General features: G+C 35.7%; 1 protein-coding gene across 20 annotated transcripts in view; it reads right to left on the reverse strand.

Annotated features, from left to right (window-relative positions):
• The window catches only part of VPS13B (vacuolar protein sorting 13 homolog B), a 1,048,068-nt gene that overhangs the window by 667,397 nt on the left and 366,710 nt on the right, over positions 1-13,961 (reverse strand). The window lies entirely within an intron of this gene.

Here is a 13,961-nt window from a genome sequence, read left to right on the forward strand (position 1 = left end):
TATGATTAAAAAAAAGAGCCTAGACATCATCTTTCAGGAAATTATCAAGGAAAATTGCCCTGATATTCTAGAACCAGAGGGCAAAATAAATATTGAAAGAATCCACCGATCACCTCCTGAAAGGGATCCCAAAAGGGAAACTCCTAGAAATACTAGATTCCAGAGTTCCCAGGTCAAGGGGAAAATATTACAAGCAGCCAGAAAGAAGAAATTGAAGTATTGTGGAAATACAATTAGGATAACACAGAATCGGGTAGCTTCTACACTAAGGGATTGAAGGGTTTGGAATATGATATTCCAGAGATTAAAGGAGATGGGATTAAAACTAAGAGTCACCTCCCCAGCAAAACTGAGTATAATACTTCAGGGGAAAAAATGGAATTTTAATGAAATAGAGGACTTCCAAGCATTCTTGTTGAAAAGACCAGAACTCAATAGAAAATCTGACATTCAAACACAAGAATCAAGAGAAACATGAAAAGGTAAACAGAAAAAGAGAAATCATAAAAAGGTGAACTGTTTACATTCCTACATGGAAAGATGATATTTGTAACTCATGAGACATTTTTCAGTATTAGGGTGGTTAGAGGGAGTGTGTATTATATACATGTTGGTATATATGTGTGTATATAATATATGTGTAGGGGTGTGTGTGTGTGTGTGTGTGTGTGTATACACACAGAGGAAACAGGGTGAGATGAATATGAAGGGAAAATACCTATAACAGAAAATTAACTGTTGAGACAAATATACTGGGAGAGAAAGGGAGAGGTGGAATGTAGCAAATCATCTCACAGAAGAGAGGCAAGAAAGAGCTTTTACAATGGAGGGAAAGAGGGGGAAGGTGAAAGGGAATAAGTGAGTCTTACTCTCATTGGAGTTGGCTTAAGGAGGAAATAACACACACTCAATTGGGTACGGAAATCTACTTGAAGCAAGACAGGGGGGAAGGCAATAGGAAAGGGAGGATAATAAAAGGGATGGCAGATTGGGGGAAGGGGTAATCTGAAGCAAACACAATAGTGAGGCAACAGGTCAAGAAGAGAATGGAACAAATGGAGGGCAGGACAGGATAGAACAGAATGTGTTTAGTCTTTCACAACATGATGTTATGGAAGTGTTCTGCATGGTTACACGTGTATGACCTATATTGAATTGCTTGCTTTCTCAATGCATGCACCTAGGAAATAAGATGCACAGGCGATACAGAAATCTATCTTGCCCTACAGGAAAATGGAGGGGAAGGGGATTGGAGATGGTGGGGAGTAATACAAGGGAGGACAGATCGGGGGAAGGGGTGGATGGGGTGCACCCTATCCTGAGGTGGAGGAGTGGGGAGAGATGAGGAGAAAATTTGGAATTCAAAATCTTGTGGAAGTGAATGTTGTAAACTGAAAATAAATTATATGTTAAAAAGAAGAAATGTTTGTTTATGGAGGTGAGCTGTTTTAAAATATTGTTTTCTTAAACTAAAAACTAGGATAACAGATTTCGGGCTAGAAAGGAGGTGACGCAGTCCAATCCCATCATGTTACAGTCATCTAAAATGAGAGTAAGCGATATTAAGTGACTTTCTCAAGAACATTTGTGTGACCAAAACTACAGCATGGATTCAAACCTAGTCCTCTGATTTTACATCCAGTATTCTTTTTACTGTTTTGAATAAAAACCTTAAACGGATTCAAAATCTTGCCAGACAGTAGTTCTCTCAATATTTCCACAAATTCCATAAGAAGGAAATTTGTGTTTGTTCTCAGGTTGTTTGAGCCAAACCATACTTAACCAGCCAGAAACAAATCTAAACTAAAAATTTCTGAGCTAGTGTCTAAAGAGTCAAACAAGCTCACAAGATCTGCTTGTATTCTAAACAAATCCACAGATGCCGTCCAATCCATATGCAATCCACTTTATGGCAAAACCTTATTTTTATCTGGCAAAATAATATTCTGGAAAAACTGTAATTCATGTGAAATCAAGGAACCATGAGAACTGGCACAAAGAGGAACAGCATTCCTTCTTTCCCACAAAACTCTTCTAATTCACCAATCAACAAGCCTTCTACTGCTACTTTAATTACATAAAATACATTAGTTTATCAAGTAGCTTTCTGAAAAGCCCAAAGACAATTTTTTTAATAATAACATAAGATAAAGAATTTACAATTTTTAAGATACTATAACCAAATTCATACTTATCTCCAAATTCATACTTATCTCTCTGACATAATTTCATTAGGCAACTTTAAAAAATTGTTTTAAAAATAATGTGTTCAAGGAAAAATGCTGGGACTTCCTAAGGGAAGAGGAATATTATCACTACATATATGTATGTGTGTATGCATAATTATGTGTGTGCATATATATTATATATGTAATATAATATATATATACAGAGAAAGAGACAGACAGACAGATAGACAAACAAAGGAGAGAGAGAGAGAGAGAGAGAGAGATTAGTGATGGCTGAATGCAGATCACGAAAAAAAGGTACCATGAACAGAAGACCAGAAGTTCATGGTAGAGTCAATAGAGAGAGTGGGCTACAGAGTTAGGAAGATTTACAAGTCCCTTTTCCCATACCAGTTGGATATTTGACCCTGGGCAGTACCCCCGGAAACTAAGTTGCCAAGCAGCTGCTTATCTGAATAGTGAAAGAAAATTTCTAAAACTAAGGGAGGGAGGGGGACTTTCCTATACCAATCAAAGCAAAGGGAGGGAGAGAGGAAGGGAGGAAACTGAATGCACATGAAATAGAGTGAATCTATGGTAAAATGTTCTAATATTCAGAGTATAGATCAACAGCCAGATTAGGAAAGATTATTACTAATACTAAACAATGACAGTATTTGTTCACAGCTTACAAAAAATTTTTGACAGATATCTCACATGAAGCTCATGATAATGCTGAGGCAGGCAGAATAAGTATCATCCCTAATATATAATTATAAATAAGAAAACAGAGGCTTAGAAACATTAAGTGAATTAACTTCAAAATCTAAGCCTGAACAATAACCCATTAATCCAGATTTCAATTGTCTTTTCCACTAAGCTATGATTTTTTTGTTTGCTGCAGCAAAGTAATATGCAAAGACGCACCAATGATCAGAGAGGAGCATAAATCTATTTTGTCTTGTGGCAAAAGCTCCCTTCCCTACCCACATGCCTCCAAACTCCTCCTCCTTTTAGAAATATTGAACAATTAAAAACTATTCTAGTGTGAAGGCTTTGACTAATTTGAAAGAGCAACTTTATTGCTGTTTAATGATTTAGTGAGTTTTGGTTTTGATACACTAAGTTTGAGGTGTTTCATGAGATATCCAGATAAAGATTACAATAATTTGATTATTTAATTTTTCCCACTGAAAGGATGCAACACTTTAAATGATTATAGCAAAATTCTAAGCTTAAATTTAAGCCAAAACAATAATGTGCTAAATAGATGTGATCCTAAAATTTATTATTAGTTAAAAATAAGACTTATTGTACATCTCATAAAGTAATTAAGACAGGTAAACATTTAGGTTTTCTTATTTATCACGTACAGAAATCTACAATTAAAATACAAAGGACCTGGGTTCAAGTTCTGACTCTGTAACTTACAACATGTGGGCCCCTAAGTGAATCACCTGACTTCTCAGGACCTCCATTCCTCATCTTTAAAAAGAAGACTACAGCATCTTCCTCTGGGGTCCCTCCCAGATCTAAGTCTATTAGCATGTTTGTATTAAACATCTATAGTAATGCGAATAAAAATAGGTGACAGTTATAAAGGGCTTTAAAATTTGCAATGATTTGGCAGACATTATCTCATTTAATCCTTACGACAATCTTTCCCCAAGAACTGCCTGCAGTATTATCCTAAGGAAATTCAGACTTAGAAAGAATCTTTCTATTGAAATATTCACCATCACTTAAGTTTTTTTTATACCACATCATGATGCCTCTTGCTAGTTGTCTAGATTCAGGGGATCTCCTCTAACGATTACCCTTTATGACCTTGAGCTTGTTACTTAACCTGATATGTAAAATTAGGAACTTAGACTTGATAGTCTCTAAGGTACTTTCCAGTTCTATATCTATTCTATGATATCTGCAATCTTAAAATTATTAATATAAAAGTATATACTATAGTCTGCAACATAGATGGCATAGGTATTACTGAAAATACATGAGGAATAAAATTTCATAAAATTTCATTTTCTCTTGAATTATCAGGATTAGAGATGTTTTCCTATAGAAAAAATATTTACCCAGAAACAGATTTAATAAAAAACATAAAAAAGAAGAGGGAGAGTGAAGCTGGTTATAGAAATAGGAAAAAAAAGAAACAAAAAGAGGAAGCAACAGTAAGCTTCCTTAGGACATGGCTAATTCCTTTATCCTTTCTCTATGTCCACTTTCTGTTCCTTTCATCTCTACCTCTCCAATTCTTTGATCTTTCCCTTCCTGCTCCCTCCCATGCAGTTGCAGCACAATAAAGAAGTATATATGCTACTGTTTATTCTCTTCCTTATCTCCTCTCTCACTAGCTCAAAGTCTTTTTATGCTGGCTCCCCCTCTGCAACCTTTTCTACATTATTACTCCCAGGGCAGTCCTGCTTTAAAAAAAAAAAAAAAAACCACTTAAAAATCTAAAATTCTATTTAATTTGGAGAGGAAATACACAAAACTGGATCCTAGATTCACAAATGCTATTAAAAGTAAAATTCTTCAGTTTGGATTTGCATACAAGGTAGGGATGTCACTATATTTTAAAGAGATTTCTACTTTGATAAAACAAGAGAACTATGCTTCCCCAGGGATGATGCGAACATGTCATTTGAAGCTTTAACAATCCAACCAGTTCTTGGAATCATTCTTTACTCCACTATATAAAAGAAAATAAGCAGCACTATCACACTTGATCACTATGTCTCAGAGAATCTGAACAAATATTATTTCATTCCCTTTAAACATGCATCTAAAGGAATGTTGTGCTGCTGTATTCTACACACAACTGCAAACGGAAAGCAGGTATTGACAGAAAAACAAACTTAAGGTGATATAATCTAATAGCTGAACCTTTATATTTACAGCCACATATTTTAAATTGGGAGAAATTTGGACATAATATGAGAATGAAGAGATTGGGAAATTAAAAGGGATTATAATATTTAATCTAAACTTGCTATTATTCAGTATCACTTGTTCTTCTGTCTTTTAAAATGCATTAAACATTTAATAATGCTTCAAATGGTAACCTAGGTCAATATCCATAAAACACTGAAGTTAAGCAAGCATACTATATATAACACTAACTTTGTACTTGTAAACATCCTTTCCAAACTGAGCCCCTTGGGACATTCAAGAAATTCACTGAAGGAGCTACTCAGAATAAATAGAGAACACTTGACTTGGCCTGCAACACTTTAAGTGATTGAAAAAAAAATTTAACTGTTCCCCTACCTGCAAGGAAATGGACATTTTATGAATATACTGTTGTGGTAACAGTAAATCTTAACTTTATTAATTCCTGATTTTTGGATTTCCCTACATATACTGGGACTTGTTAAAAAATAATCTTTTGAATCCAAGCAATTCAGATTTTAAAATTAAAGATTGATTAAATGAGTGAAAATATAAAATATTATAAAAGATAAGCCACATTTTTTAATTATTCATAAAACTCCATGGGTTCTTGTTTGTATATTCAGTTTAACAGAGATATTCTCAATAAAATAAGAAGATAAGGGAAATCAAATTTCTACCATTTGTCTTCCTTCAAAACAGTTACAAAAAATCAGATTTCCTCATGTGTCAACAGGCCTGCATCTTTTGAAATCCACATTAATTGACTTTTCAAAAGGTTGCTATAAAGATGCTTTTGGTCACTCAGTCTTGCTAAAAAAATAGGTGTAAAATTAAATAATGTTTGCTGCTTAATACTCTCAAAAAGGCTAAAGTAGATTAGTGTCGGAAAAGTAAATTTTTTTCAGAAAAGACTTGGAAAGATTTAGAAGATATCATGAGTACATTTTTAATCAGAAAATTTTAGAGCATTTGTTAAGGGGGTAAAATGTTAAGTTTTTTTCCCCTCTTCTCCTCCCCTCTAATTTATTTCTGAAGTACTCATAAAGACCATTTTTATATTATATTACATATGAACAAACTATGTATGCTGTTTTTTTGATCAAGTAATTAAAATTGTAAAATTGTAAAAAAAAAAAAAAAAAAAGTAATAGGCCTTTGAACTGTGATGGGCAATTTAACTATTTCTCAATGTGGATATATTTTTAAATACTGTCTTTCCCTCATGTCATTGCATATTCTGAATATGTGCTACAGTTCTAACATTTAAAACAGCATCAAATACAATTAATTTTTTTTAGAAAATGCTTTTGAATATAAAGATATTTTAAACAATACATAGCCATATCAAAGAAAGAACTCAAAATATTAATATTTCCTGTCAAACAACTTCCATTTAGTATTACATAAAGCAATAACTTTACCTCTAGAGGGCTATCTGGAACAGAAATCTCCTCCCCTCCACCGTTCTGTGGCCTCTGCTGCTCCAGAATTCGCCGCGAGTTCTTTTTTACAGATGTTCTATGGGCTGTGGGTTCGGAGCTATGTGTATGTGCGTCTTTCTACTCCGCCATCTTGGCTCCACCCCCAACTTTACCTCTATAACTACCAATAACTACCTCTTCCTATTAAAAATATGTAAGTGGTATTTTACCATTTCTATGGTTAAGTTCTAATTTAATTTCCAATCTTTACTATTACAATTATCTGCAATAAATTTGTACACAAAAACATAAAGGAATTTCAAGGCAATATTTTTCTGTAATGCTGGAAAAATACAACCCAAATGATCAAAATGGATTAAAATTTTTTTCAATTCTTTACAAATTATATTAAATTACTTTTATGGTCATCTTATCTGTTTCACCCCAGGTTTGTTGTAATGATCAAATAGCACAACATGTGAAAAATATTTTGCAAACCTTAAAGCTGTAGCTATTACTATTATTATTATTTAACAACAAAATATAAAGTATCAAAGGTAATTAACAGAAGTCATCTACTTCTGGGACAATCAATCTTCAAATCTTACCCATTATACTTCCTGAACCTCTCAGCTAATAATATCCCTCCAGAAACATCAATTACTTTATCTCAATTTTTTTTTTATAAGTGGCCTTGTCTCCCCTGACAAAATATAGGTACCATTACTACTTCCTTTTTACCTTTCTGGTACATAGTAAATATTTAACAAATGTTTGTTAACTGATCGACATCTCTGCATAGAATATTCAGGACAGTCCTCATGATAAGCAATAGGAAAGTATTAGAAGAATAATCACAGAATCACAATATTTGAGAGTCAGAAAGAATCAAAGCAGATGTTTAGTTGGACACATACACAAAAGGAATGCCCTCAGTAACATACCTAACTAGTAGTAATCTAGCCATTGCTTGAACTTGAAGTCCTCTACAGAAAGAGAACTCCACCATCTCTTGAGAAAACTAACTCTGCTTTTAGACATATGTAATTATTAGGAAGTTTTTTTACTGACATCAAATTCAAATCAGTAGTCTTTTTGCAACAATAACCCTTCCTCTCTCTTCTACCCTCCAAAATAGAGTTCTACCCTTTAGAGTCAGCTAGGTTTGATAAAGTAAAATGCTGGCCCTGGAATCAGAGAACCTGAGTTCAAATATGGTCTCAAACATTTACTAGCTGTGTGATCTTAGCTAAGTAACAACTTCCAGTGGCCTCAGTTTCCTCAATTACAAAATAAAGATCATAGCACCTACCTCCCAAGGCTTTTGTGAGGCTCAAATGAGGCCTCATTTTTAAAGCAATGTATACAGTGCCTGACATACATGAGGAGTTTGATAAATGCTTATTCTCTTTCTCTTCTTCCTTTCCCTCTAGAATCAAATCAAACAAATCTAATTTCTCTTCACACCTCAAAGGGATATTAGAGACCACTGAGTACATTAAGGTCAAGAAGTGTAAGGTTACTTGTCCAGGGTCACACAGCAAGTAAGTAACTGAGTTAGGATTCAAACTTGGGACTTTCTACTCTTCTCTTTTCCAGACTAAAAATGCAAAAATCCTTTCACAAATCTTCTGTGACAAGGACTCAAGATCTTCACCATCTTAGCTGGCTTTGTCTAAACACTGTCCAGCTTATCAATACTTTTCTTATACCACAGTAAGCACAACTAAACAAACCATTCTAAGTGAGGTCTGATAAAAACAGAATACAGTGGGATGATCACCATGCCATTCCCCACCCAGGACTCCTCAAGTTTTTCTGACTGTCACATCATAGAACTGACTCATAGCAAGCTTATAATACACTAAAACCCTCAGATCTCTCTCTCTCTCTCTCTCTGTCTGTGTCTCTGTGTCTTTGTCTCTCTCTCTGTCTGTCTGTCTGTCTCTCTCTCTCTCTCTCAATGACTACCCAATTCTACACTTGTGAAATTTATTATTTTGTTCAACTTCAAGCAATGACTAGATTACTATTAGTTAGGTATATTACTGAGGGCATTCCTTTTGTGTATGTGTCCAACTAAACATCTGTTTTGATTCTTTCTGACTCTCAAATATTTTCCATTTATCTCTATTAAATGTTACCTTATATTTAGCTCAATGCTTCAACTCATCAAGGTCCTTTCGTATAGTAGCTCTGTCATTAAACTATCCCCTCTCAACTTTGTGTCTTATGCAAGTCTAATGAACATTCTATGTCTATATCACTGATTTTTTAAAAAAGGTTAAACAGCCCAGGGCTAAGCAAAGATACCTAGGATAATCAAGTGGAGAAGCCTTCCCATGCTGTCACTCAAATAACTAGACTTTGAGATAGACAATCCAATCAATTTTGAATCCATTTAGTTTGTATTATTGTCTAATAGATATTTCTCCATCTTTCTCATAAGAATAGTATGAATTAATTTATTTTACTATAAGGAGTGTATCTACCTACTCAGGTAGATTTTCTGCTACCTAGGTATCTTACAACTACAGCTGTTCTTCAAGACCTAATGCTTCATACAAGACATTAATCAAAATGATAATATAGTTTACATGTGGTGATGCCATTGATTCCTTTTTTTACTTCTTCTAATGAATTATGCCTTGGGATTTTCAAATTAAAACATCACATCAACAAATAAATAGTTTTGTTTCCTCTTTGCCAAAATGTGTCTCTGATTCTGTTTTCCAGTCTTACTGCTACATATTGAACTTTCAGAACTTGCCAAATTATGTTTATTATTTGAAGACTAACAAGCAGGGAGAAAGGTCATTATTGCTTTATCCCTGTTTGTATCAGGGAAGCTTCTAGAGCAAATATTCTTAACCAGTGGTCCATGAACTTGTTTTTTTAAAAATTTTGATAACATTTCAATATACTGAGATTTCTTTATACTCCTCTAATTTAATTTTTTTTTTTTGCACTTAAAAACATGATTCATGGAAGAGGTGTAGGGGCTTTATTAGACTGCAAAATAGGCACCATGATCAAAAAACCACCTAAGAACCTATTCAAGAATTTCTCCACTGTACATGATGCTCAGTTTTGAGTGTATGATTCTAATCATATTTAAACAGTGTTTCAGACTTTTAAACACAAACAAGTATTGAATTTTTTCAAAGGATCTTTTGGTAGCTGTTGAAATAATGTAGTTTTTAAAATAATTTTTGTTGTTTACATAAGTATTTTACCAATGTTCCACCATACTTGAATTGCTGGTATAAATCCAACTTGGTCATAGTGAGTGATATTCAAGATATTTTTTCTGTAGTTTTCCTACAGCAATTTTTTTGGGTACAGTTCCTTTCCACTTTGTCTCACCCTTGTTTATCAGTACCACATTTGTTTCATAAAAGAGGTCAGCATATTGCTTTCTAGATTTATTTTTGGGAATAATTTTATTAGCAAAATATAATTTACTTTTTGAATACTGGAGTAAATTGACTTCTATATATACCTTGTCCAAGTGTTTTTTTCACCTTCTGGCAATTCAGCTTGTTCAGTTTTTTTTCTGGAACTGAGTTGTTGAAGTTTCTCTTTCTTGATTTGTCAGTTTGGGGGTTTTACATTTTGTTATATTCGAATTCATCAACGTCCTTTGAAATCTCACTTTTGTTGGTATGTAATTGTGCACAGCAAACAGGAAATTATTCTTGATCTTCAGAAAATTTCTCAACAATTAGAGCTAAAATTACCAGAAATTAAAACCCAAAGAGAAATGGGCTGCCTGGGGAGATAGTGTGAGAGAAAATGAAGGGAAGACACTATTCAACGAAATCCCAAAGGGAGTATAACTATAGCATAGCAAGAAAGGTCAAGATTACTCAGAATACTCAGTGATTATGTTTAATGTAATCCACTGCAGCTGACAGCCGGGAAAGAAAGAGACTGTGTCATAAATGGAATTGGCAGTAATCTTCCAGAGAGATCAATTTTACTTATAATCTGGAACTAATAGGGTGTTTCCCCTGAAAGCAGATGGACTTCCTCTATGAAAGACAGGGAAAGGGAGGACAGAGAGAAAGAGAGGGGGAAGGGAAAGGGAAAGAGGAAAAGGGGGAAAGCAGAAGGTGACAGAGAAGAAAAAAGGAATTAAGGAAGGAAGAAGAGAAGGGAAAGGAAAGAAGAAACAGAAAGAAAGGAAGAGGACTTTTGTATCTTTAGTACAAGATGCATAGTAGGTGCTTAATAATGTACACTCTAACACAAGGTGTTATACCTCTGTCAGAAAAGCCAAGAAGTTAAGCTAAAAGAATAAGGCAAAGGCAGCTAGTAACAGTCTTAACAAAGGCATCTACCTCTCTCCCACTCTGGGGTTGCCTGCAAGCAGCAGATGAAAGTCTAGAATTTCTGGGATTGAGAGCCTAAGCTAGTTCTTATATACTGCAGATATAAAGTTAACTAACACTGTCAACCCCTGGGGTATTTTGTGTTCATGGTCGCTTCCCTTTGCAAGCCCACTAGGTGGTGGTATGGGAGTATACAATCATGTCCATGATCTTTGGATTCTGACAGCAGGATTCAGGTGTCATCTGTTTATCTGACTGGGTCTGGCTTTTGAATCATTTACAGTAGGAGTTCCTAACTTTTTTTTTTGCTTATGAACCCCAATGACAGTCTAATGAAGCCTATGTACAGACCCCTTCTAAGAATCATGTTTTTAAATACATAAAATAAAATACATGGGATTAAAAAGAAGTCAAGTATATTGAACTAATTATTAAATATGTGGACTTTTTAAAAATCACGGATCCCAGGTAAAAAATTCCTAATACATAGATATGTCGATCAGTCAGTTATGCTCCTGTTTCCTTCACAAAACCAAACTCTACCAACCTCTATAGTAGCAACATTTTAGTGCTTCTTCCCAAGGCTCCTACAATGCCACCTCTACTAAGTGGTTTGCCTGTCTGTGCTTACCTAGTAAAAAGGTAAGGAGAAAAATAAAAGAATTTGTGCATCCTAGCTGCCCTAGGCTAGCCAATCCACTTGGGATCGCTCCAAGCATCACCTTTATTGTTCAGTTGTATCCAACTCTGTGACCCTCTGGACCACACTGTTCACTGGGTTTTCCTGGCAAAGATACAAAGTAGTTTGCCATTTCCTTCTCAATTGGATTAAGGCAAACAAAGGTTAAATGACTTGCCCAGGGTCACACAGCTAGTAAATGTCAGATCTGAATGCAGGTCTGACTCCAAGCCCATTACTCTATCCTAGAAGATATCTCACTGCCACCAGCACTTTCTTAGGTCTCCATAATACCACCTTTCTAGCTTCCAAGTTACACACTGGTGCCTGAGGACTCTTCATCATCTATTGAAACTCATTCCTCAATGAATAGCAATGTCACATCCACTCATCCTGTGATGGGGTTCAGACTCTGAGAACTTCCTTGAGCTCCCCTGGAATCTCCTCACTTAACCTGGCTTTTCATACTCAAATTGAGCTCTCCTAGTATCTCCTCACAGAATCTGACCTTTCATACTCAAATTGAGCTCCCCTTGTATCTCTCCACAGAACCTGACCATTGTCTGTTATCTCTTGATTGCCCTACCTGCTTACCACCTAGGCGCCCCCTAGTCTGATGTTTGTTGATTCTCCTCAAGACCCTTCCTAAATCCCTCCTCCCATCACCCTGGACTACCAGACCACCCACCCCCATCCCTCCTACACTCTTTTTTGTATTTAAATTCCATCTTGCCTCCATGAAGGCTCTGAGATTCAATCCAGCTCAGACTCTGTCTAGGTGGAATTCTATCTGGCCCGCTTATGAATACAAGCATCACAAATGCTTAGGCTCCTTAAGAGGCAACCCAGTTTGGCGAATCTTTAATAAACTTTGTTTTCTTTGGCTTTAAGAAGGCTTGAGTCGAATTCATTCGAGCACGACCCGGACTGTCGGTATTTTGGGGTCCTCAATCACCCCTTAACCTCATCACTAGTGGTTCTGGAATAGCCATCTTTTTGTCTACAACTCCCACAGAATGTTCCTTTATTCTCATTCCCCTTAATCTCACTTCTCCAACCTACCTACACAGGGTTTCACTCTTAAGTTTTGAAAGCGTTCTCTGGAATACCTGCTCCATAAGTAATGAACTTGCTTTTATCTTAAATCTTTTCCTACTACCTACATTATCTTGAACTCACACAGACCTGGCTCCCTCTTGATGACATAGCTTAACTGGCTTTCCTCTCCAGGACCAGTTGTACCTCACTCTCCCCTTCTTCTGAGTCAAAGGTCATGATCAGAGAGAATACTTCTTATTCACTGTTGTCACTTAAAACTCTCTGCCTACCACCATTATTCAGTAACCCCTCCTATTTTAAGCTTCACTCAACTCACATTTGTCACCAATTTAGATTCTGGTAGTTGTCTACTAAACTCCAAGACATTCTACTTCATTTAAAGAGTTAGTTCATTGATTAAGTCAGTTTTTCTCTTTGCCCTAACGTTTGCCTTCATAGTAGGGAACTTTCACATGCATATTGATACTTCCTCAAACAACCTAACTTTCCAGTGCCTCTATTTTACTCATTTCCCATGACCTCCATCTCACTTCAGTTACACAGAGACGGTTTTATACTAATGTTGCCCTCATCCAAAAATGTTCTACCTTCAATGTACATGAACTCTGAAAGTGCCTTATATGATCATAATCTGTTGCTATTCTCTCTCTCCACCTGCTGTACCACCCTTAACCCTGTGCTTTATCCTCACCATGGTCTCCAATCCCTCTACTTAATGAGGCAGTTAGGTGACATAGTCTATCTATACAGTGTTGGGTCTGGATTTAGGAAGACCTAAATTCAAATCTGGCCTCAGATACCTACTTTGTAACCCTAGGCAAGTCACTTAACTTGTGTTTGCCTCTTTTTCCTAGGGATAATGACATCATATACTTCACAGTGTTGGTATGAAAATCAAAAGAGATAATAAAAGCACTTACCACATAGTAAGTGTATAAATGCTTTTTCTCTTGGCCCTTTCCTTTCCCTCACCTCTCAGTTCTTTCCCAGTCCATTGTCCCAGCACTGGCTACTCTCCCTTTCCCATTTAGACTGTTTAAGTAAGCCAATTCACAGTTATTACTGGGGGAGGGGGGGAAGTCCAGGGGAAAGACTCTGCAAACTAATATAATATCCTACCTGTCCTCAGCAAATGAACTGAAGTGCAACTGGCAGCTTTGTCCAGGTACTCAATTTCAAGAAAGTCCCTGGGCTTCCAGGCAGAATTAAGCAATGTCCTTTCAAGTGACTGCCCCAACGGTTTGGACCAAACAAACACAATAAAGTCCATTTGGCAAAAATTCTGATCAGCTTCTCAAATTTCAAATTGAAAAATAAAATTTCTTCATCAAAGTTTAAAAATGTTAAAATCTCTACGATCTGTCTTGGTTTGCATTCTCTCACATGATACCCCTCAATC

Source organism: Notamacropus eugenii, chromosome 4 (assembly GCF_028372415.1).
Source record: "Notamacropus eugenii isolate mMacEug1 chromosome 4, mMacEug1.pri_v2, whole genome shotgun sequence".
Classification (NCBI taxonomy): domain Eukaryota; kingdom Metazoa; phylum Chordata; class Mammalia; order Diprotodontia; family Macropodidae; genus Notamacropus; species Notamacropus eugenii.